Raw genomic sequence first — 21,662 nt, forward strand, 5'->3', positions numbered from 1 at the left:
TATTGTGCTTTTCCAGTATCCCAAAGCCCAGTTCAGATGTAACAGTAAACCATGATTTTGTGTTGCATGCAGGAGTCTAAGGGTCTTCTTCCTCTCATTGGCTCTAAATCCTTCCCTTCTGTAGGTTTCTGTTGCATCTGAACTGGCAACCATGGTTTGCATTTGCCCTCAAAATGGCAAAAGCTTATCAACAGGCCATGGTTATAGTGACTGCGTTCTCACACACCAGTCAGCCAGATTTTCTGTCTCATTGCGGTTGACAAGAAGGAGCAGCAGCATATCCGTGCTTACTTTCCAATTGCTCCCTCCTTGTTGTAAGCAGCATAAACAAACCAGGCAGGCTGAAGGGAGAAACTTGGCTTTGTGTTCTGTCCAAACCAGGGATCATGGCTTGTTGGCTTCCAGCGCCAGCAATTCAGGCAACTTAACAAGCCATGATTGTTGTTGACCAGCGATCATGGCTTGTTAGGGAGCAACAGATCCCTGGTTTGGACATAATGCAAAGCCAAGGCTTCCTGTTTATCCATTTTGCACCAAGGGAAGAGCAAAGTAGGAACCATCAGGCAGAGGGCACCAGCACTCTGATACACAAGAAACTCTGGCTTGCCTTATGCTTTAAAGAGGGAGGGCACGTGTGGTTCTGAGGCTCCTGTAACACCAAACTATGGCTTGACATTACTTCTGAATTCACCCTTTATCAGTCTATCAAGGGAAACCGTCCATGCGAATTTCCTTTAAAAAAATAGATCTAAATCTTTCCAGGTAATGCCCACATGTCGTAGCTAGCTTTGATGTTATTCAAAATAACCCAATTTACTATGCCATGTAAATGTCACACAATTACAATCATTCCTCACTTGCAAGCGTTTTCTGCTTGCCTAACAGAATGATCTCCCCTCTCCTCCCACTGTGTGCTGTTTTGGGGGATCTCCTGTCATTCACACCCCTAGCTGATTTTGGGGGAAGTGCAGTTCCAAAGTAAAATTTACTCATAAAATGAGAGCACTGTTTTCTAAATTTAGTTCTGGTTGTTTTAAAAATGGCTCAGTCTTGCTCTCAACTTTCTTTCTGATTTGCTTCAGTTAAAACCTCAGAGTTGCTGTTCTGTTCTCAATCAGGGTATAAATGGGGGGGGGGTAACAGTTTAAACAACTCGTGTCAGTTAAACATAAAGGAGAATGAAAACAGCTGGTTACAAAACGTGGCTTGCCGATAGTTTTATGCAAAGTTGATTTGTCCGTGGAAATCCCCTCTGCTCCTCAATTGCAGCATACTTAGTCACTGTGGGAGGAAAAGCATAGCTGTCCCCACAAATTAGCGAACCAGGAGACCTAAGAAAATCTGAGCAACCTTCTGTTTTTCCTCCTTGTAGCTTTTGAAGAAGCTGGCTAGTGCTTCAGCCATACTTTTTCTTTTTTAGCTTCCATCATCTCTAAATTCAGCTGATCTTTCCTTTTAACTCTCATGAGGAAAGAAAACTGCAAACTCTGAGCTGCAGTTATGTGGCTTCTAAAACGGGAAGTTCTCACTAACCGACAAGTTCCTCTCCTGTGATTAAAATTTAGGCATATGTTTTGAGTGGTTGAGGTTCTTGTTTTTGTCTTTTTGTCTTTTGCTGCTCCTGTGGTTCCAGACATGTTGATTTTTATTTGAAATGTTCTTTGGTCAGTGTACAACGTGATTTATTAGCTGGGCAATGGCCTGCTTGTCTTGGACTAGGGTCTGAACTTGCTTTCCACGGACAAACACCCTCCTTTCTTAACAAAGGCAGACTCCTAGGTTTGGGATTCTGGTCACTGGAGATAGCATGTGCTATTGTGCAGATTAGGGGTACAGTCAAACTTCGGTTCTCAAATGGCTCCGTTTTTGAACTTTTTGGCTACTGAATGCCGAAAACCTGGAAGTAACTGCTCCGGTTTTTGAGCAGTCAAACGTGTTACGTGGCTCCCATTTTGAGTTTCCCTATTTTATTGAGGCTTCAGTTTTCGGTCGTCAAATATTTTGGAAATCAAACAGTCTTCCAGAATGGATTGCATTCGACAACTGAGGTTTGACTGTACCGTAAGAGGGGTGCAAAGGCAGTAAGAGTCCCTCAACAATTCCCTTCCTCCTGTGTACAATGCTGGCAGCGTCAAGCCTCACTTATTATTGGGCAGAGTCACATGAGCACTTGTGCAACAACAGCTGGTCTCTAAATAGAATCAGTGCAGATTCCCAGAACCTTTTTGTGTCAGTCTGTTAAAAGCATCTCTATGACCCGACACCAAGTGAAGAGGAGGGATTGCTTTTCTTAGAAGCATACAGTTTGCATTTATGGTCTTGCCTCTGTTCTTGAAAGGTCAGGGCTAACAGCAAGTTTATTATCCGCAATCAATGGGATTTTGGAAGGATCTAAGATACTCTTGCATACATGTGCCATTAAAGCAAGCCCATGCTTATTGAATGAAAAAGACCTTGCATTTCCTCTGGGAGGTGGATCAGCTTCTACTTTTGGCACACCTTCAAAGACAGAGAATTCCAGAGCCAGAAAGCAGTTAACGAGACAGCGTGTTTGCTAAACTCGTTGCTAATTGCCAATCTCCCTGCATTAAATACACCAAGGCTTTAATTGTGAGTTTCGCATTAGGCTCCTGCCTAACTTGTGAGGCAAGGTCTGTTGCCACGTCTGGAAGAGTTGCAGAGCAACCCAGTTCTATCGGTAATAGCGTAGAAACAGAAAACCATCTTAAAATGCCTGCTACAGTTCACAGAGTTATCACTGTTGGGGGGGAGGGGTGATGGTGTTTTAGATGTGTGCTCTGAAGCCTTTTGAGAAGACAGTGTGAGAAATACGAGCATTACACTTTATTAATTTGCGTGTCTGAGTGGTACTGCAGGCTTATTCCAAACGCTCTGGAAAACAGGTCTTGAGGCAGCTTAGAATAATAATTCATGCACAAGAATTTCCACTGCCCAAACATAACCAGATGGTTCAGTGTCCTGTGTTAACTCCACTGCTTATTTTCAAATCCAAATACTTGGATATTTACTGGCTGGGGAGCAGAGAGCTACAGTATTCCACACAACGTCCTGCTGCAGATTTCAAATGTCCTAATGCTACTTCGTTTGATATAATAGGAGGCAGCCATCTGGCAGCCTTTCCTGTAATCTTGGCCCAGTTTCAGGAACTCATTCCTCTGTGCTGATTGAAATTCCAGCCATCCTAACTGTCAGTGTGCATGTGCTGGGGGACTTCTTAAGATATCTAGCGATCATGTTTTATATAACGTGGTAAAAGTATCCAAAACACTTCGCCTCTGCTTCCGGTTCCGCTCTGCCTTAACGGGACAGGAAGAAACACCACGGAAATAATAATTGCCACACACACAGGAAGAACAAGCATATAGTTTGAACTGCAGTTTTACAAATCATTTAATGTGTCAACACGAATATCTTGCCAGACCCAACCATCGCCAACACTTGGTGGGTACTGCCACAAAAGCCAGTTAAGGGAGGCTTTAACAGGGGGCACGACCCTGAGTGGACTTTGGTAATCTTTCGTAATAAGCCACCCTGTGCGAGGTCAAAATTCGGCACACCCAAATGGATCTTCTCAATTATGGATCGTCTCAATTTTGCACCCCCTCGGCTCAGTGCGCCACCCTAAATCTGGTGCTGGCAGCACCTTCCTGTTTTGCCTCAGGCGGCAAAATGGGGCAGGCTGGCCCTTCTTAAGGTCCATAATTATATAGCTTGATGTAACTTTATGTACTGGCACCTGAATTCCCTCTTCTCTTCCCATTACTTTTTTCTCTTTCTTATTCCAAAGCGAGATACTTTTGCGGTACAATTGACATGCTATGTTGCATCGCAAAACGTGGCGTTTAGTTTGCCACTGCTCTCCCCAATGACTCCTGCTGCTGCTGCTTCTATTTCCTTTTGTTAATTATCAGCACCTTAGGTTGCTGCAAATTAGCGAACAGTAGGTGTTAGTTATTGGGGTGAACTAGAGCATGTGAGATATAGGACAAAGTCTCCCGTTGGTATGAGTATTTAATGCATACCTAAAGCAACTGCTTCACAAAGTTTCAAATAAGCACATGTCACTGGTGACCAGAAAGTTAGATTTCTACACACACACAGAGAGAGAAGTTTTCCAGGTTTCAACAAAGTTTCCTTTGGAAGCCTTCAGACTATAGAGCAAGATGTGCCAAGCTTGCTTTGTACCAATGTAAAATTCTCCTTTTTCAGCTTTAAGCTTTTCATGCCTTTTTAGAAGTTATGATGTTCTTAATTCACCTCCTGTGAATTCAGTGCTTTTCTTTCTTTCTTTCTTTCTTTCTTTCTTTCTTTCTTTCTTTCTTAGAAGAAAAGGTGCCGGTACCCACCATGAAGTTGTTACACTTTTAACATTATTATTTTTTAAGGTGCTGGTACTGTTTATTCTTCAATCCCCCAAGAAAAAAGCACTACCTTTTCCTTCACTGCTGTAGCTCACACCTTCTTAACGTATTCTACTGGTTTCATATTCCGTGCAGGAGAGATGTAAACTCTCTTAACCATTGCTAAAATGTGGGTGTGATGCACAGCATCAAGTAGCAAATAAGCACTAGGGATCTATATTAGGGCTGGGTGGGTGAGATCGGAGTTCCCAGACTCATTTCAAGGAACCATGTGGAAGATTTGAACCATCCCAATTTAGCCCTACCTGTGTCCTCCGTGCACCAGCAGGTATGAGGACCAAATTTAGCACCGAAGTGAAAACTAATCTGAGCCTCCGGAAGTGGGAGGCGGCTGCCTCAGCGTACCTCATGGGCGATCCAGCCATGACCTTAGATCAGGAATGGGCAATCTTTGGCCCTCCAGAGGTTGTTGCCTTCAACTCCCCTCGGCTTCGGACGGCTTGCTGTCTGGAGCTGATGGGAGCTGGAATCCAACAAGCTCCACAGGAGTCATAGATTAGCCATTCCTGCTTTGGGATGCCTAGTTGTACCTGAGCACACCTATTTCAGGTGGAGGAGCTGCCGAAATAGGTAACTGCTCTGAGCTGACTCTGTAGAGTAGGGTTTCCTGTCTCCCCTCTCCCTCAGATGTAGCAAGGGGAGAATGACTGTTGAGGGAAACAGTTCTGGGATGGGAAGAATGAAAGGCAGTTGGCGCCAGCCACCTCTGTGCTCTTCGTAGGGACAGGGAGCCCCCACTGCTGCCAAAGCAGTTTTGGATGTCAGGCAGAAAGTTGAGGGTGGAGAACAGCGCAGGTGACTCACCCTTTTTGTTTAACATCCGAAGACAGAACCTATTCATCTCCTGTTCCTTTCACAGAGCCATTCCTGGAGTGGTTTAACAGGGAAGTCTAGGAATTGTAGCTCTGTGCCGGGAATAGGGGTCTCAACAGCACCCGCAGCCAGTAATTATTGGGGTGGAAGCCATGGCTGTTTAAAGTGGCATCATAGCGCTTTCAGTGTGTGGTGTGAATGGGATTGGAGAGAGGCCTGCTACTGTCAGCAAATCGTGCTAGTGTTTTCCCTCTCAAGTCTTTCAAAATTAAGATTGGTTTTAAAGACAATGGGGACAGTGTCTCATGAGCAAACATCAAGTCACTTCCTGAACTCTTCAACTTCCCTTCAAGTTCTTTCGTACTCAGGGGGTCTACTACCACTATATATATATAGTGGCACCTCCGGATGCTGCACCCCCCTGCAATCCCTACACAGATCTGGCTGGCACAGGGCACAAAACCACAGCTCGCCCCTATACACGAAGCCAAGCCAGAGCACAACTAAGTGCAGTACAGCCATCTTCTCAGAAAAACTCTTCACAAGCTCAAGAGGTCAAGACACGAAAGCTTTAGCAACTAATCCACACCTAATGACCCACCTAAGTGGTACTCAGAATATCACTCAAGAAATCACTCAAGATATCCCTCAAGTAATTAAGGAACAAAAGAAGAAAAGGCACACTAACCTGGGAACTTCCTCTCTGCCCAGAACGTTGGAGGCTATACACCACACCCCCTCAACAGTATTTATAGGAACTCAAACACTGAGATCCTGCTCTGTTCCAGTAACAAGAAGCCGAAAGCACCAGCCTGAAGATGACGAGTGAGACCTCGTCGAAACGTCGCCTAGACACCCCAACTCTTACACGGGAAGACACCCGAAGACACCAAAACCTGCATATATATATATATATATATATATATATATATATATATATATACTGCACAACTAAGTGCAGTACAGCCATCTTCTCAGAAAAACTCTTCACAAGCTCAAGAGGTCAAGACACGAAAGCTTTAGCAACTAATCCACACCTAATGACCCACCTAAGTGGTACTCAGAATATCACTCAAGAAAGGAACAAAAGAAGAAAAGGCACACTAACCTGGGAACTTCCTCTCTGCCCAGAACGTTGGAGGCTATACACCACACCCCCTCAACAGTATTTATAGGAACTCAAACACTGAGATCCTGCTCTGTTCCAGTAACAAGAAGCCGAAAGCACCAGCCTGAAGATGACGAGTGAGACCTCGTCGAAACGTCGCCTAGACACCCCAACTCTTACACGGGAAGACACCCGAAGACACCAAAACCTGCATTCCTGTACCCGTGAAAATCTACGAAAGCAAATATATATATATATATATATATATATATTCCTGCTGACTGAGGGATCGCTTCAGCTGTGTGTGCAAATGAAATGAAATGAAATGAAAGCTTCCAATATAAATAACCAGCACTTGCATTTTCAGCTTTTCAGCTTTTGGGTGCAACTTCCCAGTAAGGTTTAATCTGCATGCGCAAATAGGAGCTTTGGGAAGAAGTAGTCACCTGACACGGTTTATGGGTGAAAGCATGATCCAGTATGCATGGTTTGCATGGCTAAAATCTCAGATTTGATTTGTTCACCAGCACTTCTGGCTGAAAGGATATTTTGCTGTAGTTCAGGGTGTGTATGTGGAATACTGGACGCGGTGGACCATAGGCCTGGTTCAATATAAGGCAGCCCCTGATATAAAGCTTAAGCCAGGGCTGGCAGTATATCTTGTAGTCCTCATTACTGTACCTAAGGGCAATAGATTCAACATTTTAATGGCCAAGGTTCAGAAATGATAGAAGTTGTAGGCTAGCAACATCTGCAGGGCTAGCAACATCTGCAGGGCCACAGTTTTCCCAGACCTGGTTTAATTAAAAGAGGAAGCCTCCTTGTAACACACTTTGCCACAAAATGGGTGCTGGGTGAAGTGGGACCTCTGGCAAAGCAACCTAGTTCGAATCAAGGTTCTCTAAATGTGGACAGAGCTTATCTTTCTTCTTTCTTTTTAATTTGGGGTAGTCGTATCTGACTGTGCCCAAACTGGTGAGTGGCATTTGTGTGCAGGAGTGAGTGGCAGATCTTGCAGAATAAATATTAAAATCTTCTTCTTCTTCTTCTTCTTCTTCTTCTTCTTCTTCTTCTTCTTCTTCTTCTTCTTCTATTACATTTACAGTGGTACCTCAGGTTAAGTACTTAATTCGGTCCGGAGGTCCGTGCTTAACCTGAAACTGTTCTTAACCTGAAGCACCACTTTAGCTAATGGGGCCTCCCGCTGCTGCCGTGCCGCCGCAGCACAATTTCTGTTCTCATCCTGAAGCAAAGTTCTTAACTATTTCTGGGTTAGCAGTGTGTGTAACCTGAAGCGTATGTAACCCGAGGTACCACTGTACATCCTGCTGTTCCTCTGAGGAGATTAAGGTGGTTTGCCTAGTTCCTTCCTGCTCCTTTTCAATCTCATAACAGCTCTGTGGGGTCTGCTCTGTGTCTAAGACAGCGTTTCTCAAACCCATCATCCCTAGCTAGCAGTGGTTAGTGATGCCGGGAATTGTAGTCCAAAAAACAGCTGGAGGCCCAAGTTTGGGAAACACTGTCTTAAGGCAGAGCAGACTGCACTTTTTTTATAACCAGGAAGCCAGAGTTGGTGTGTTGGTGTGCCGGCTAGGCACTTGGGCCAGAACTAACAGATCAGCCTTTGCCAACTTGCTGTGCTGCAGCTGTCCTTGGACTCTGACTCCCATCTAGGTGAGGCTGATGGGAGTTGTAGTGCAAAGCAGCTGCAGCACACCAGGTCGGCGAAGGCTGGGGTGGACAAACCACCTTTTCTCTCTTTTCAGCCTGGTAGGATGGCAGTACTGCCATGCATATAAATGCAATATTTCAGTACAGGAGCCTGAGACAGTGGCTGCTCAGTACTTTGCGGAATGAATAAAACTGCTTCATTCTGGGTGCAGTTTTGCATGTGAATAGAGATGAGGTTGTAAATGCAAATCTAGCAGTGCCACCTTCCTCCTTTGGCCCATCTTTAAATGGCTATAGGGCCTCTCCGCATTACAAATTCTGTGTAAATGCTACCTCCCATGCTACTTCCTGTGGTTTTTACTTGCAGTTTGCACCACTGTCTGCTACCTTTCTTTTTATCAACTCTGCTACATCTCCAGTGGTAATCTTCCATGGGATTTTGGTACTTTTCCTCTAGCCTGTTCTAGGTAGGGGGTGGGGGTCTTCCAAGCTCAAGTTTGCCAAGATGGCATTAACGGAGTTGTATCTGCATGAATTAGTCAAAGGAAAACCTTAGTTGTGTTTGTATAAAAGAGACTCTTACTGCCTCCGTTCCAAAATTAAGAACGGAAGAAAAACCCTGTTGAATCAGGTCAGCGACCCATCAAGTCCATTATCCTTTTCTCACATTGGTCAACCAGGTGCCTATGGAAAACCTAAAAACAGAACCTGAGCAAAAAAGCACTCTCCCCCTTTGTTAAGGTAAAGGTACCCCTGACCGTTAGGTCCAGTCGTGGACGACTCTGAGGTTGCAGCGCTCATCTTGCTCTATAGGCCGAGGGAGCTGGCGTTTGTCTGCATGTGGCCAGCATGACTAAGCCACTTCTGGCGAACAAGAGAAGTGCACGGAAACGCTGTTTACCTTCCTGCAGGAGCGGTACCTATTTATCTACTTGCATTTTGACGTGCTTTCGAACTGCTAGGTAGGCAGGAACTGGGACTGAACAATGGGAGCTCACCCCGTCGCGGGGATTAGAACCGCCGACCTTCTGATCGGCAAGCCCTAGGCTCTGTGGTTTAGACCACAGCAGCACCTGTATCCCACAGCACCACACTGGTAAATCGGACTTCACCCCTACCTATAGCTCTTTCTGCTTTTTTAAATAGTCGAGGCTGGGTTGGACTTTTGTGCTCAGTAAGCCAAAGTGAAGGCTTTTTTGTGGCAGAAGGTGACCCTGTTTTGAAACCTTTGCTGTTTCTTCCTATTGCATGAGTTTCTTTCAAAACTTCCTGGTTCTCACACCACAGTCTGTGTTCCCTGATCCCAATACAGTGGCTCAGTAGCTACATTCCTACCTATAAGCAATTTTTAACTGTCTGGTGCAATTTTTTCTCAAACTTGGGTCTGCAGATGTTTTTGGATTACAATTCCCATCATCCCTGGCCATTGGTCTTGCTGACTAGGGATGATGGGAGTTGTAGTCCCAAAGCAGCTGGAGACCCAAGTTTGGGAAACACTGATGTAGTGAAAGGGAGAGAGAGAGAAAAAAATGCTCTGCTGCAGAAAAGCTTCCACGACAGGATGGAGTTAATGGGAGGAATGAAATGTGTGTGTGTGTGTGTGTGTGTGCTCGTTCACATTTGTGTGGTCCTGTCCCCTCTGCCAGCAGCAGGCCATAGACAGAGCATGGTTTAAATGAGTCAGCAGTGTGGCACCACAAAAGATTTCAATGCATGCACACAGTGCAAGCTTTAATATGGCCTTGAACTGACCGGAGGGCCATTCCTGTAACACTCCTAATTGTCTCCTTGCGTTTGCCCTTTTCAGTTTTAGAGCGCTCTGAGCGGAACAAACAAAAGATAGCGGAATTATGCAAACAAATGGGATGCATAATAACGTGAGGTATAAATATTCTCCGAGTCGAAACGAAGTAGATGGAGCAAGGGTTTTTTTAGCAAGAGGCAGTGTGGGGAAGTGTGGTGTCATGTGGCTATGTGACAGGAAACTCAGCTGAAAGCTGAGGTGAGCTTCAGACGTGACAGCTCTCCTACTGTTGAAGACAGCGCAGGTCTGTGTTTTTCTTTTTGCAGCAAGTTTTTATTCTTTTCGAATATGAGTGTTGTGTGTGTGTTTAAGCTTGTCGTGGTTGGGGTAGGACGATTGTAGCATGAGACTTTCGCTAGGACAGTGCTGAGCTTCTGACTTACAAGGTCGCCCAAAAGATGCATATAACAGGGAAGAATTAATATTCCGGTTGGTGGTTCAGTTTGTGTGTGTGTGTGTGTGCTGCTGAACTTACCTGTCTGTGAGAAGATGAGGATTTTATTTTCAGTAATGAAAGCATGTTTTATTGTTGTGGCACCAGCAGTTCTCAACCTGTGGGTTCCCAGATGTTGTTGGACTACAACTCCCATCATCCCTGAGCTCTGGCCTTGCTAGCTAGGGGTGATGGGAGTTGTAGTTCAACAACATCTGGGGAGGACTTACAGGTTGAGAAACACACACACACACAGCTGGGGTGGGGAGAACCTTGAACTGTTAATGTAATTGGCTAATGCAAAAGACTTAAGGCTGCAATCCTATACACAGCTATTGTCCAATCGTGCCTCCTTTGGAGTAAGGCCCCTTGAATTTAGTGGGAATTAAATTACATGTGCTTTTGTGTAAGCATGCCTAGGATTGTGCTGCAGATGTGGCTTCTCCTTTAGTGGAGTTTGCTAGCTCTCAAATGCTATTACTGATTTCAATACTTACAGTGCCTAAAAAAATTTCTAAGCCCTGCACGTATATTAAAAGAGAGCACAAGGGCCTGCTTGTGAGCTTGCGGTATAATTAGATGCAATGCAAAATGAGCGAAGAAGAGGAAAGCAAGCGTTGCAGCTCCTCCAGGGGCCGGTGAATGGAGCCAGGTTGGTCTCCCCTTTGTCACGGTGTTCTCCCTTGGATGCAGACAAAAATCATAGAATTTGTAGAGTTGGAAGGGACCACGAAGGTCATCTAACCCAACCCCCTGCAATGCATAACTCTTTTGCCCAGTGTGGGACTTGAACCCACAACTCTGAGATTAAGACTCTCATTGCTCCATGGAGCTCCGGCCAATGGCATAAGCCAGAGTGTGCCTCCTTTTGCTTCTTCAGTCCCTGGGCATCAATCTGATTTTGCTTTCTTCTTTGTCTCTGTCTGAAACATCTCTCACTTAAACCCTTTTTGCTCCAAGAGTAAGAAGAAGAAGAAAATAATAATAATAATAATAATAATAATAATAATAATAATAATAATAATAATAATAATAATAATATCTTTATTGTCATTGCCCCCTTCGGGGACAACGAAATTACTTGACTGCTCCATAAAAACACTAATTAAACAATACAATATAATACAGCAAGGGAGATTAGATGACTTTCAAAGTCCGGGCTTCCCATTCAGGGCCGAGATCGCTCTGGAGAAGAAGCTGTTCTTAAGACGGCTCGTTCTTGTCTTCATCGTCCTGTATCTCCGTCCCGACGGCAAGAGCTCGAAGAGACATGACCAGGATGCGATGGATCTTTTACTATGTCCAGTGCCTTCCTATGGCACCTTGTGGCATAAATCTGCTCTAAGGTGGAGAGTGGGCAGCCAATAATGCTCTCTGCTGCCTTAACAACCCTGTACAACCCCATCCTGTCCTGGGTAGTACAGCTTCCGTACCACACACATAAGCCTTGCTTATCTTCCCAACATCCAGAGAATTGCTGGGCTTGGTGTAAGGGACCTAACTGGTAGGATCAGATATTCTTTTCCCCCCTCCTCTGGACCTCCTTCCTCCCCAGGCCGTATCACAAGCTGTTTTTGAAACTTCCATCAGTTTCAATTGCAGCCTTCCAGCGGACGGGGGGGGGGTTGCTTTTGCAGGAAAAACAAGTCCAAAAGTGTACTTAAAGTCACAGAACCAGTTGGGTGGTTCTGTGGCCTCTGTCCTCCTCTGTGAATAACTTGCATATTCTTCTGAAAATTCAGGGTAGTGCTCAGACTAGGACTGGGCGGGGGAGGGGGCACCCAAGTGGAAATACACTCTCAGCCAAAAATTGCCTCACCGGGTAGTTGTGAGGACAACATGGTTGGGGGAGGGGAAATGCATGTCCCACTTTGAGACCCAGAAAGGACATGGGGGAAAGAGCACCAACCCCAAAACTGGATCAGTGACTCCCAAGACGTTGTCCTGTGGTCTGTCTCTAACTGTGCAAAATAATATTTGGGTTCAGAATGTTTTATAATATGCTGATTCTTGACAATGCAGAGGTTGACTAGTGTTTATCTACCCCCTCCTTCTAAAAAGAAAATGTCCTTGTCATCACAATGATGAAAATCCACAACCTGTGGGGGGGGTTGGTTTTAGGGATATGTAACAAAATAATCAGCATTTTCTGCTGTAATGAGACATGCCTGGGTCAGCGGTTCGAATCCCCATGATGGAGTGAGCTCCCATTGCTCTGTCCCAGCTCCTGCCAACCTAGCAGTTCGAAAGCACACCAGTGCAAGTAGATAAATAGGTACTGCTGTGACAGGAAGATAAACGGTGTTTCCGTGTGCTCTGGTTTCAGTCATGGTGTTTCGTTGCACCAGAAGCGGTTTAGTCATGCTGGTCACATGACCCGGAAAGCTGTCTGTGGACCAACGCCGGCTCCCTTGGCCTGAAAGCGAGATGAGCGCTGCAACCCCATAGTCGCCTTTGACTGGACTTAACCATTCAGGGGACTTTTACCTTTACCTTTGTATGATTGGAAGATTGGATTCTTTGTATGATTGTATGATTGGATTCTTTGTATGATTGGATGATTGGATTCTTTGTATGATTGGATTCACATAAATACTGCAAGATCTATGCAATAATGCTATTTATAGGGAAGAACACAAACTTATTTAGCATGTTGTGCTTCTGGTGGTGAAGCCTGTGACATTCATTGGCTGAAGCAGCAGCACAGAATGTTCATAACCACCCCAACTATTCAGGCTTCATAGATTATACATCTATACAGCTCAGTTTCTGTGGGGGAAGGAGAAGTTGACAGTTTGGCAAGGGATTAGAACCTCACCCAGACCTTAGTTACAGAAGTAGGTTTGTCAACTAGTCTCACAAGAATGAGGGAATTAGAGGGTTGCAATCTTGGAGGCAGCATGGCTGAATCAAGGGACCCAACTCAGCTGAGAAAAGAGAACTGAGAGAGAAAAAGGGACGAGTGGGAGAAGGTCCTCTGAATAAGACCCTTAGTGTGGTTTAGGGAGAGGAAAGCTGGGATGCAAGGGAAGGAGACCAAGAAACTGAAGGTAGCTGGAGGAAGTTGGACAAAAAGTGAGTGGTGTTTTAAGGCAGAAACCAGGGGAGCTGATGGAATGAAGAAAAAATAAGCAAAAGGGAAAGTCTGACCGCAGCATAATTTCACAAGTGTTGGAGGTACAGGAAGGTCCGTTCTGGGAACTGGAGGGAAATGGCCAGTCAAAGGAGATTTAGTCCTTGTAGGACCCTGGGCCATGGAGAAAAGGATCAAGAAAATTACTTGATTTAGCAGCATTCCCCATCAGATGTCAAGGAAATAAACAACTATCTGACTTTTAGAGGACATCTGAAGACAACCCTCTATAGGGAAGTTTCTGATGTTTGATGTCTTACTGTGTTCAAATTTGTTGGACGCCGCCCAGAGTGACTGGGGACAACAAAAGATAGCATCGTCCGCTTTAAGGGCAATTATTGCGTGAAGATTTGTACAATTGCAAACCTCTGTGCACAAAAAGCAAGCTGGGGGGGGGGGAATGGCCCCTGTGTGCTGCAAGGCTATGTGTGTCACTGTACAAAACCTTTGGCTTCCATTGTACAAAGCCATTCACTTTGCTTCAGGTTCTATGTTTTCTTTCACACCGGTAGCACTTCTTTGTGGACCTGTAAAATGAATGGAAAATCCTTTTTTGAAAGCACCACCATTGAAGCATGCAAAAGCAGAGCAGCGTATGATAGCCTGTGTTTTATAAACGGATAACGCTGCTTGATGAGAAAAACTGAGAAAAGTTAGAGAAGAGGAAGTGGGAAGAGTCAGAGAGCATTGTGGCAGAGGCAAAGAGGGGAGGGGGGAAAAACAATAAGGGAATTGTACAAAAGTGGTAACTGCATAAACCAGAGTTCTTGGAAAAAGAAGGCTGAGGGGGGAATTAATTTTCCAGATTAAAATTAGAGCAGCAGGAAGAAGAGCAAGAAAAGACTACGCAACTATGTAAATATGGAAGAATGAAGGAATGGTTCAGGCTAGGGCTGATATATCAATATATTGTCCAAAACCAGTTTGAAGCCCATATCGTGATATCAGTTTCATAATAAAAATCACAATGGAGGGAATACCATGGAGCCACCCAATATCACTACATAGCTCCATCCTTGTTTCAGACATCATGATATATTATTATATTGCAATGTTTAGCAGTGATAGATCACGGTTTTTGAAAAATATCTGAAGGAACATCTCCACCCCCATCTTTCAGCTTGGACACTAAGGTCCAGCTCCGATGGCCTTCTGGCGGTTCCCTCACTGCCAGAAGTGAGGTTACAGGGAACCAGGCAGAGGGCCTTCTCGGTAGTGGCACCCGCCCTGTGGAATGCCCTCCCATCAGATGTCAAGGAAATAAACAACTACCTGACTTTTAGAAGATGTTAGAAAGCAGCCCTGTACTTCCAGGTTGGCGCAGCTCATAACCCAACGCATGTGCAACCATAAACGTTCGTATCCAGAGGTACCACTGCACCTGACTTTTAGAAGACATCTGAAGGCAGCCCTGTTTAGAGAAGTTTCCAATGTTTGATGTTTTATTCTGTTTTTAATATTCTGTTGGGAGCCGCCCAGATGGGCAGGGTATAAATAAATTTTATTATTATTATCATTATTATTATTACCCGGCCCTAGTTCAGGCTCAATAGAAAGAGAGAACAGGTAAGGAAATGAATCTAAGCTGCTGTGGAGGCTGAGGCAGTGTGTGTGTTTGGGGAGGGGGGTGAGTTGATTTTGCAATGCTGGAGAGAGGCTGGCTTGAGAAGCCTCACCGGCGGTTCAATGGTTCTCACGCTTCCATCTAAGGCTGTTGATCACAGGCCTTGGGAGCCACTGGGGTGTAGCCTGTGGTGTATTGGATTTGCTCAGCTATGAAGCCGACGGCGTGACCTTGAGCTCATTGTTATTTGCCAGCCTAACCAACCTCGCAGGGTGCTTGGAGGACATCTGATGCTTGGTAATAGGATGTGGTATTGGGTTCTTATTTTTGTACACGTGCAATAAAAAGGACGTGCAGCCAACACACACCTGTTCCAAGCTAGGACTTAGCCTAAGGTATCGATACATGGCAGCCCATCTGCCTTCTGCTTTCAGGCCAGAACCTTTCTTCTGCGCTGTGCTTCTTCCTGCTCAGATTCTCCTGCGCTCTGCAGCTGTTGCAAGAGGTACAGCATGCATTTTATTTCTTTTTGGAATTCGCTCCCAGAAGCTGTGGCAAAGGCCTCCTGCTTAGAAATAGGTTCAAAGCATATTCCCTAGGAGAGGATGCCTATCACTGGCTAATATGAAACGTCCAGCTTCAAGGGCAGTCTACCATGTAACCGGGATGCGGGTGGCACTGTGGGTTAAACCACAGAGCCTAGGACTTGCCGATCAGAAGGTCGGCGGTTCGAATCCCCACGACGGGGTGAGGTCCCGTTGCTCGGTCCCAGCTCCTGCCCACCTAGCAGTTCGAAAGCACATCAAAGTGCAAGTAGATAAATAGGTACCGCTCCGGTGGGAAGGTAAACAGCGTTTCCGTGTGCTGTTCTGGTTCGCCAGAAGTGGCTTAGTCATGCTGGCCACATGACCCGGACGATGTACGCCGGCTCCCTCTGCCAATAAAGCGAGATGAGCGCCGCAACCCCAGAGTCGGTCACGACTGGACCTAATGGTCAGGGGTCCCTTTACCCTTTACCATGTAACCAGTGATAGAAACTCATATATATAAGCCAGGCACCATATGGCTCCTTAAACCAGGGTTACAGTCGCCAAAACAGAATGCCTGGTTGCCATTTTTGGGCCAAGCGGCTCGAAAGTCGTATATTTCAATACCACTTTTGGGTTCCTGAAATTCATTCTGATTGTGCAGATAGAATCTGATGGATAGAATTCTACAGGGTGTGTTGCCACTGTGTGAAAACGATCAAGACCCAATGATCTCCAGGCGTGGCACCTCCAGATGGTGGAGACGCCAGGCGTCACCCTGCCACCTGAGTATCTTCGCTTAGTCGCAAGAGTCCGAAAGCCAGGTACAAAAATGCGACTGGCACCTGGTGAATTTCAAATGCTGCACGTAACAGCAGAGGGCTTTCTGGATGCACCTGGAAGATCATTCTGGGGAAATGGGACACTGAGCTAGATCGACCTTTCATCTGATCAGCTGGGTTTCTTGTGTTATTTCTTGTGCTATAGATGCAAGAGCCTGCACCAGAAAAGCAGTTTGAAAAGTGGGCAGTGTGGGTTTTCTTTAAAGCTGTTTCCCTAACTTCGGATTGTGTGGCAGTTCAACCGAGGTTTTTTATATATATAATTTATCCAGTTATAACCAGAAACAAAACCTAAGCTGTCCCGGAGCTTAGGTGGAATTGTAATTAAAGCGAATTGGGGTTAATAAAGTGCTCCCATTAGTTGCAGATATTTGAAAGCCCTTGGTGTTTTGTGTTTCTTGCATAGCCCTGCATGCCACCGGAGCTCATTCTACCCACTAGCATGTTTTTCCTGGCGCCTGTAGGTGCCCTGCACAGCTGCCCTTGCCCTAATACAGTGGTGCCCCGCAAGACGAATGCCTCGCAAGACGGAAAACTCGCTAGACAAAAGGGTTTTCCGTTTTGGAGGTGCTTCGCAAAACGAATTTCCTATGGGCTTGCTTCGCAAGACGAAAATGTCTTGCGAGTTCCTGCTGGGTTTTTTTTCCTCCCCCCCTTTTTCTAAGCCGCTTATCCGCTAAGCCGCTAAAAGTCGCTAATAGCGCTAATCCGCTAATCCGTCAAAGGGCTTGCTTCACAAGACGAAAAAACTGCTAGACGAAGAGACTCTCAGAACGGATTCTTTTCGTCTTGCGAGGCACCACTGTACCTTCCTTTCCGCACCTGTCTGAATTCAAGTCCTCCCGGTCATTTCAATTAAAATCTTGTTCCTGGGAGTGGCTGGTGGGTGTTTTGTGTTCAGAGGGAGTAGTTTTGTGTGTGTGTGTTTTGGTCGTGCTTTTCTGCCCTTTTGGTTTGCAACAAAAAATAATTAATAGGAATGTTATTATGAAGCTAATTGAGCGTTAAATAGAGTGCATAACTTTAGTTGTAGAAGTGTAAAATGTAAAGTAACAGTTTAAGTGGTTCTGGCAGTGGGCTCCGTGCCTTGGCAGATGTCCATCATCTGCCAAACTTTGCTGCTTAGAGATGTTAAAATCTGTGTATTACAGTGGTACCTCGGGTTAAGTACTTAATTCGTTCCGGAGGTCTGTTCTTAACCTGAAACTGTTCTTAACCTGAAACACCACTTTAGCTAATGGGGCCTTCTGCTGCCACCACGCCGCCGGAGCACGATTTCTGTTCTCATCCTGAAGCAAAGTTCTTAACCTGAAGCAGTATTTCTGGGTTAGCGGAGTCAGTAACCTGAAGCGTATGTAACCTGAGGTACCACTGTATTTTATTAGCTTTTCAAAGGTGCAAGCCGCAATTTCTGCTATTTTTTAAAAGAGCCTGCTATATAGACACACACTGCTTACTCCTTCTCCAGGGCCCTTGTAAACACCTCTTTTCTCTGTCATATTTTGATCATTTTTCTAATTTTTTACAATAGACTATAGTGTGATGCTTTACAAACTAGCTCAGAAGTAGCCAATGTGGTACTCTTCTCCAGATGTTTTAGGCTACAACTCCCTGACTTTTGGCCAAACTGGCATGAGATGTTGGGAGTTGTAGTCCACAGAGGCTAGACTAGACAATGCAAATGAATGATGCAAATATTCTTCTAAAACGTAAACAAATAGGGACAAATGATCAGCATGAGGAGGGAAGGGCATGGGTGAGTTTTCCGTGATGGCAACCCTGGTTATGTAACCCACTGCGGCCCTTAACAGATCTTTGCTTTGGGGGAGCAATTTGATGGGGTAGATAGAAGGTTTCATGCTCCTTGCACAGCAGCTTCTTGCAAAGGCATTCCACAAACCCAAGCCTTCAGCTGTGCTGAAGCTCCAAAGAACTACAGTGATACCTCTGGTTACATACGCTTCAGGTTACAGACTCTGCTAACCCAGAAATAGTACCTCGGGTTAAGAACTTTGCTTCAGGATGAGAACAGAAATCGTGCTCTGGCTGTGCGGCGGCAGCGGGAGGCCCCATTAGCTAAAGTGGTGCTTCAGGTTAAGAACAGTTTCAGGTTAAGAACGGACCTCCGGAACGAATTAAGTACTTAACCCGAGGTACCACTGTACAGTTGCAGGTGTCTTGGCGTGATCAAAGTCTCTCGAACAAATTAGTGCGTGTGCTTTATTTCTCGGAAAATGTAACTGCTTCCCAGATTTTTCAAAGATGCGTTTGGGACCTGCCAGCCAGCCTTGGGCCAGATGTTTAAGCGAATTTGTTTAGTGTGCAAATTAAGTAAGTGTCTTGGCTTTTTCCTTTTTTTTTTTTAGCCGATCCATTAGAAGCCTGCAGTTTTGTTAGGCCATGAAGTTCTGTGTTTGGCCCCTTCTAAAAGAAGCTTCTGTATGGGGTCAGACAATAGAAAAATATCATTAAATGCTTGGCCCCATTTCGGCTGCGTTTGTGCATGTGCATTTGCGTTGCCTGTTTGTTTTCTCCCCCAGGCTGATAGCCAGGGAAATTTTGTTTCCTTTGGTATATTTCCTAAGTAAATGTTTTGTAAGGTTTCTTTCACCTCCAAAGTTCCATGTAGTTTGGAAATGTCAGCTGACTAATACTCTTTTGAGTGGGTATTCCTAACCCTAAACATGCTCAAAACAGAAATTGCTGATTTTTATCATCTGGTTTAGAATTACTGTCCAGACCTCCCCAAACCTTGTGTGTTCCAGATGTTTTGGACTAGAATGCCAATCTCAATCCCAGCCAGGTGGAGGTTATATGGCAAGACATCTGAAGGGCACCAGGTTGGAGGTGACTGATTCGGACGAAGTAGGATCTGAAACAGAATATATAAATCATGCACAGATGTATGGGCAGGAGTCTTTGAGTTCTGGGATTCCAGTTTTATTCTGGCAAGGAAGGTTCCCCCTGCCCCACCCCGCAATCTCTGCAAATGCAGTTTTCCGTTTATTAATGGCAGAAACTAAATAGAAAAGTAAGTAAGCTTAAAACAAATTCATTCTTGCCCGGTGCAGCCAAAATATTTATCCCTACTGGCAGCATTGCAGCATTGAAATAAAATTTAAAAGTTAACAGGGAGCAGAAGAGGCCCTTTTATACTGCGCTTTGTGGTTTTCGCAGGTGCTTAAGCTAAACAGGAAGCAAGTTGAATTGCTTTCATTAAAACTTTTCTGCTTATTTTGCAAGGTATTAAACCGGTGTCTCCCCTCTACCCACCCAAAAAACCCTGCTGATTGATAAGACTCACCTTTTTTCTCTCCCTGAGCTGGAACTAGAATAGAGGCACATATGGTGAGAACAGGAGAACAATCTGAAATATTTCAGTGCTCAGCCAGAGATTGTGTATTTGTTCCACGAGATGAAATTCAAAAGCCACAGTATCTTTCTTTGGACCACCTAAAATCATAGCGGTCAACTTTCAGATTTGAAAGTAAGGGATTAGCAGCCTCGAAAATAAGGGATCAGCAGCCTCACCTGTCCTGGGGACAGTTTACGGGATATCTAACAATCCGGGATAGCAGTGGGAAGCAGCGGGAAACGGCGCTGGAATAAGGGAATTTCCCGCAAAAAAAAGGGACGGTTGACAGCTATGCCTAAAATCTGGGGTGGGGTGGGGTGGATGTACTAAGTAGTGTTTTAAGTCCTCCAGAACTCATCTTCAGGTTGAATGTTAAGCAAAAGGGAGAGTTCTGGAGAACTCAAAAAGTTTGCTCACCAGGAAGGACACTTCCTTCCACAGCCACGAACTCAGTGGAAACACCTCTCTCCAGTGCATGGTACTGCAGTTAGCGATGGGGGGGGGGGAATCCCATCGCGTCGTGATGAGGGAGGAAGGAGTTGGACCTCCGCTACCTGTGTGCTGTGGTCCTCGTGGAAACCGGGAGAGAGAGCGTTCTCTTCGCCTAGGATTACTTTAAAAATATGTATCTTGCCTTACTATAACCAGCATGATTTGATGTAGTTAAAGCACCACAGTGGCACGTGTGACAGGCGTCATTCAAAGCCCAAAGGCAAATTTGCTTCTGTTAAACCCCCGACTGCTGAGAAAACGTGAAGAAGTATCTTTGGGAATTCAATGATGTGGCATGTGCAGAGCACATACACAAAAGTTGTTAGTTGGTTATGTATTCAGATTGGTGTGGTTTGTGGGTGGGGACGCTTGCTTGCTACTTGGTGACCTTTAAGGGCTGAAGTAGACATTATGTTAATCGTGGGGTTAACAACCACATACAGGGATTTGATAAGTATAATGATATGTGCAAGGCAATGGAGAGGGGAGAATTTTTTCATCGGGATCATAGCAAGGGCTTGTTTACCCCTTCCCTCCACTTCTGTAAGCCTGACAAAAATTATCCCCCTTGTGCAGCAGTTTGGACTTCCAAAACGTTCGGAAACCAAAGTGCGGCTTCCGATTGGCTGCAGGAAGCTCCTGCAGCCAGTCGGAAGCCCTGTTGGTTGTTCGGGTTCCAAAGAATGTTCACAAACTGGAACACTCTTGGGTTTCTGGCATTCAGAAGCGAAAACATTTGACTCGCAAGTTGTTTGGGATCCAGGGTACGACTGTACAGTGGACCCTCCGGATATGAATTACCGTATTTTTCGCTCTATAAGACGCACTTTTCCCCTCCTAAAAAGTAAGGGGAAATGTGTGTGTGTCCTATGGAGCAAATGCAGGCTGCGCAGCTATCCCTGAAGCCAGGAGAACAAGAGGGATCAGTGTGCACCGATCCCTCTTGCTCTCTTGGTTTCAGGGATAGTTGCACGAAGCCTCTTCAGTGCAACGGGAGGAGCGCTCCCCCTGCCCTGAAGAGGCTTGGCACGGCTATCCCAGAAGCCAGAACAGCAAGAGGGATTGCTGCTTTCGCTGCACAGCAATCCCTCTTGCTGTTCTGACTTTGCTTAGCTGGAGAGGCACTGCGTAGCTTTCCTTCTGCGCAGCGCCTCTTCATTGCTGAAGAGGCGCTATGCAGAGAGGGAAAGCTGCGCAGCGCCCCTTCAGCAAAGCGGGAGGAGAAACGGAGCTCCTTCCATTTCTCCTCCCGCGTTGCTGGAGAGGCGCTGCGCAGGGAGGGAGAGAATTTTTTTTCTTGTTTCTTGTCCTCTAAAACTAGGTGCGTCTTATGGTCGGGTGCGTCTTATAGAGCGAAAAATATGGTGGATTCATTCTGGGGGTCCATCCGCAACCTGAAAAGCCCGTAGGCAGAGACGCTGCTTCTGTGCACGCGGCGCAATTGAGCGCTTCTGCGCATGTGTGTGGCACACAGAGTG

General features: G+C 45.5%; 1 protein-coding gene across 5 annotated transcripts in view; it reads left to right on the plus strand.

Annotated features, from left to right (window-relative positions):
* WIPF1 (WAS/WASL interacting protein family member 1) overlaps nt 1-21,662 on the plus strand; it is a 60,492-nt gene that overhangs the window by 10,898 nt on the left and 27,932 nt on the right. The window contains exon 1 of one of the 5 annotated variants that reach the window (XM_083468921.1): nt 10,016-10,082. The exons of the other annotated variants lie outside the window; for them this stretch is intronic. The gene's annotated coding sequence lies outside the window, so the exon portion shown is untranslated. Of the gene's footprint in view, nt 1-10,015; nt 10,083-21,662 lie in introns of those variants that run through there. 5 annotated transcript variants of the gene reach the window in all.

This window comes from Podarcis liolepis (assembly GCF_965112155.1).
Source record: "Podarcis liolepis genome assembly, chromosome: 1".
Taxonomy (NCBI): domain Eukaryota; kingdom Metazoa; phylum Chordata; class Lepidosauria; order Squamata; family Lacertidae; genus Podarcis; species Podarcis liolepis.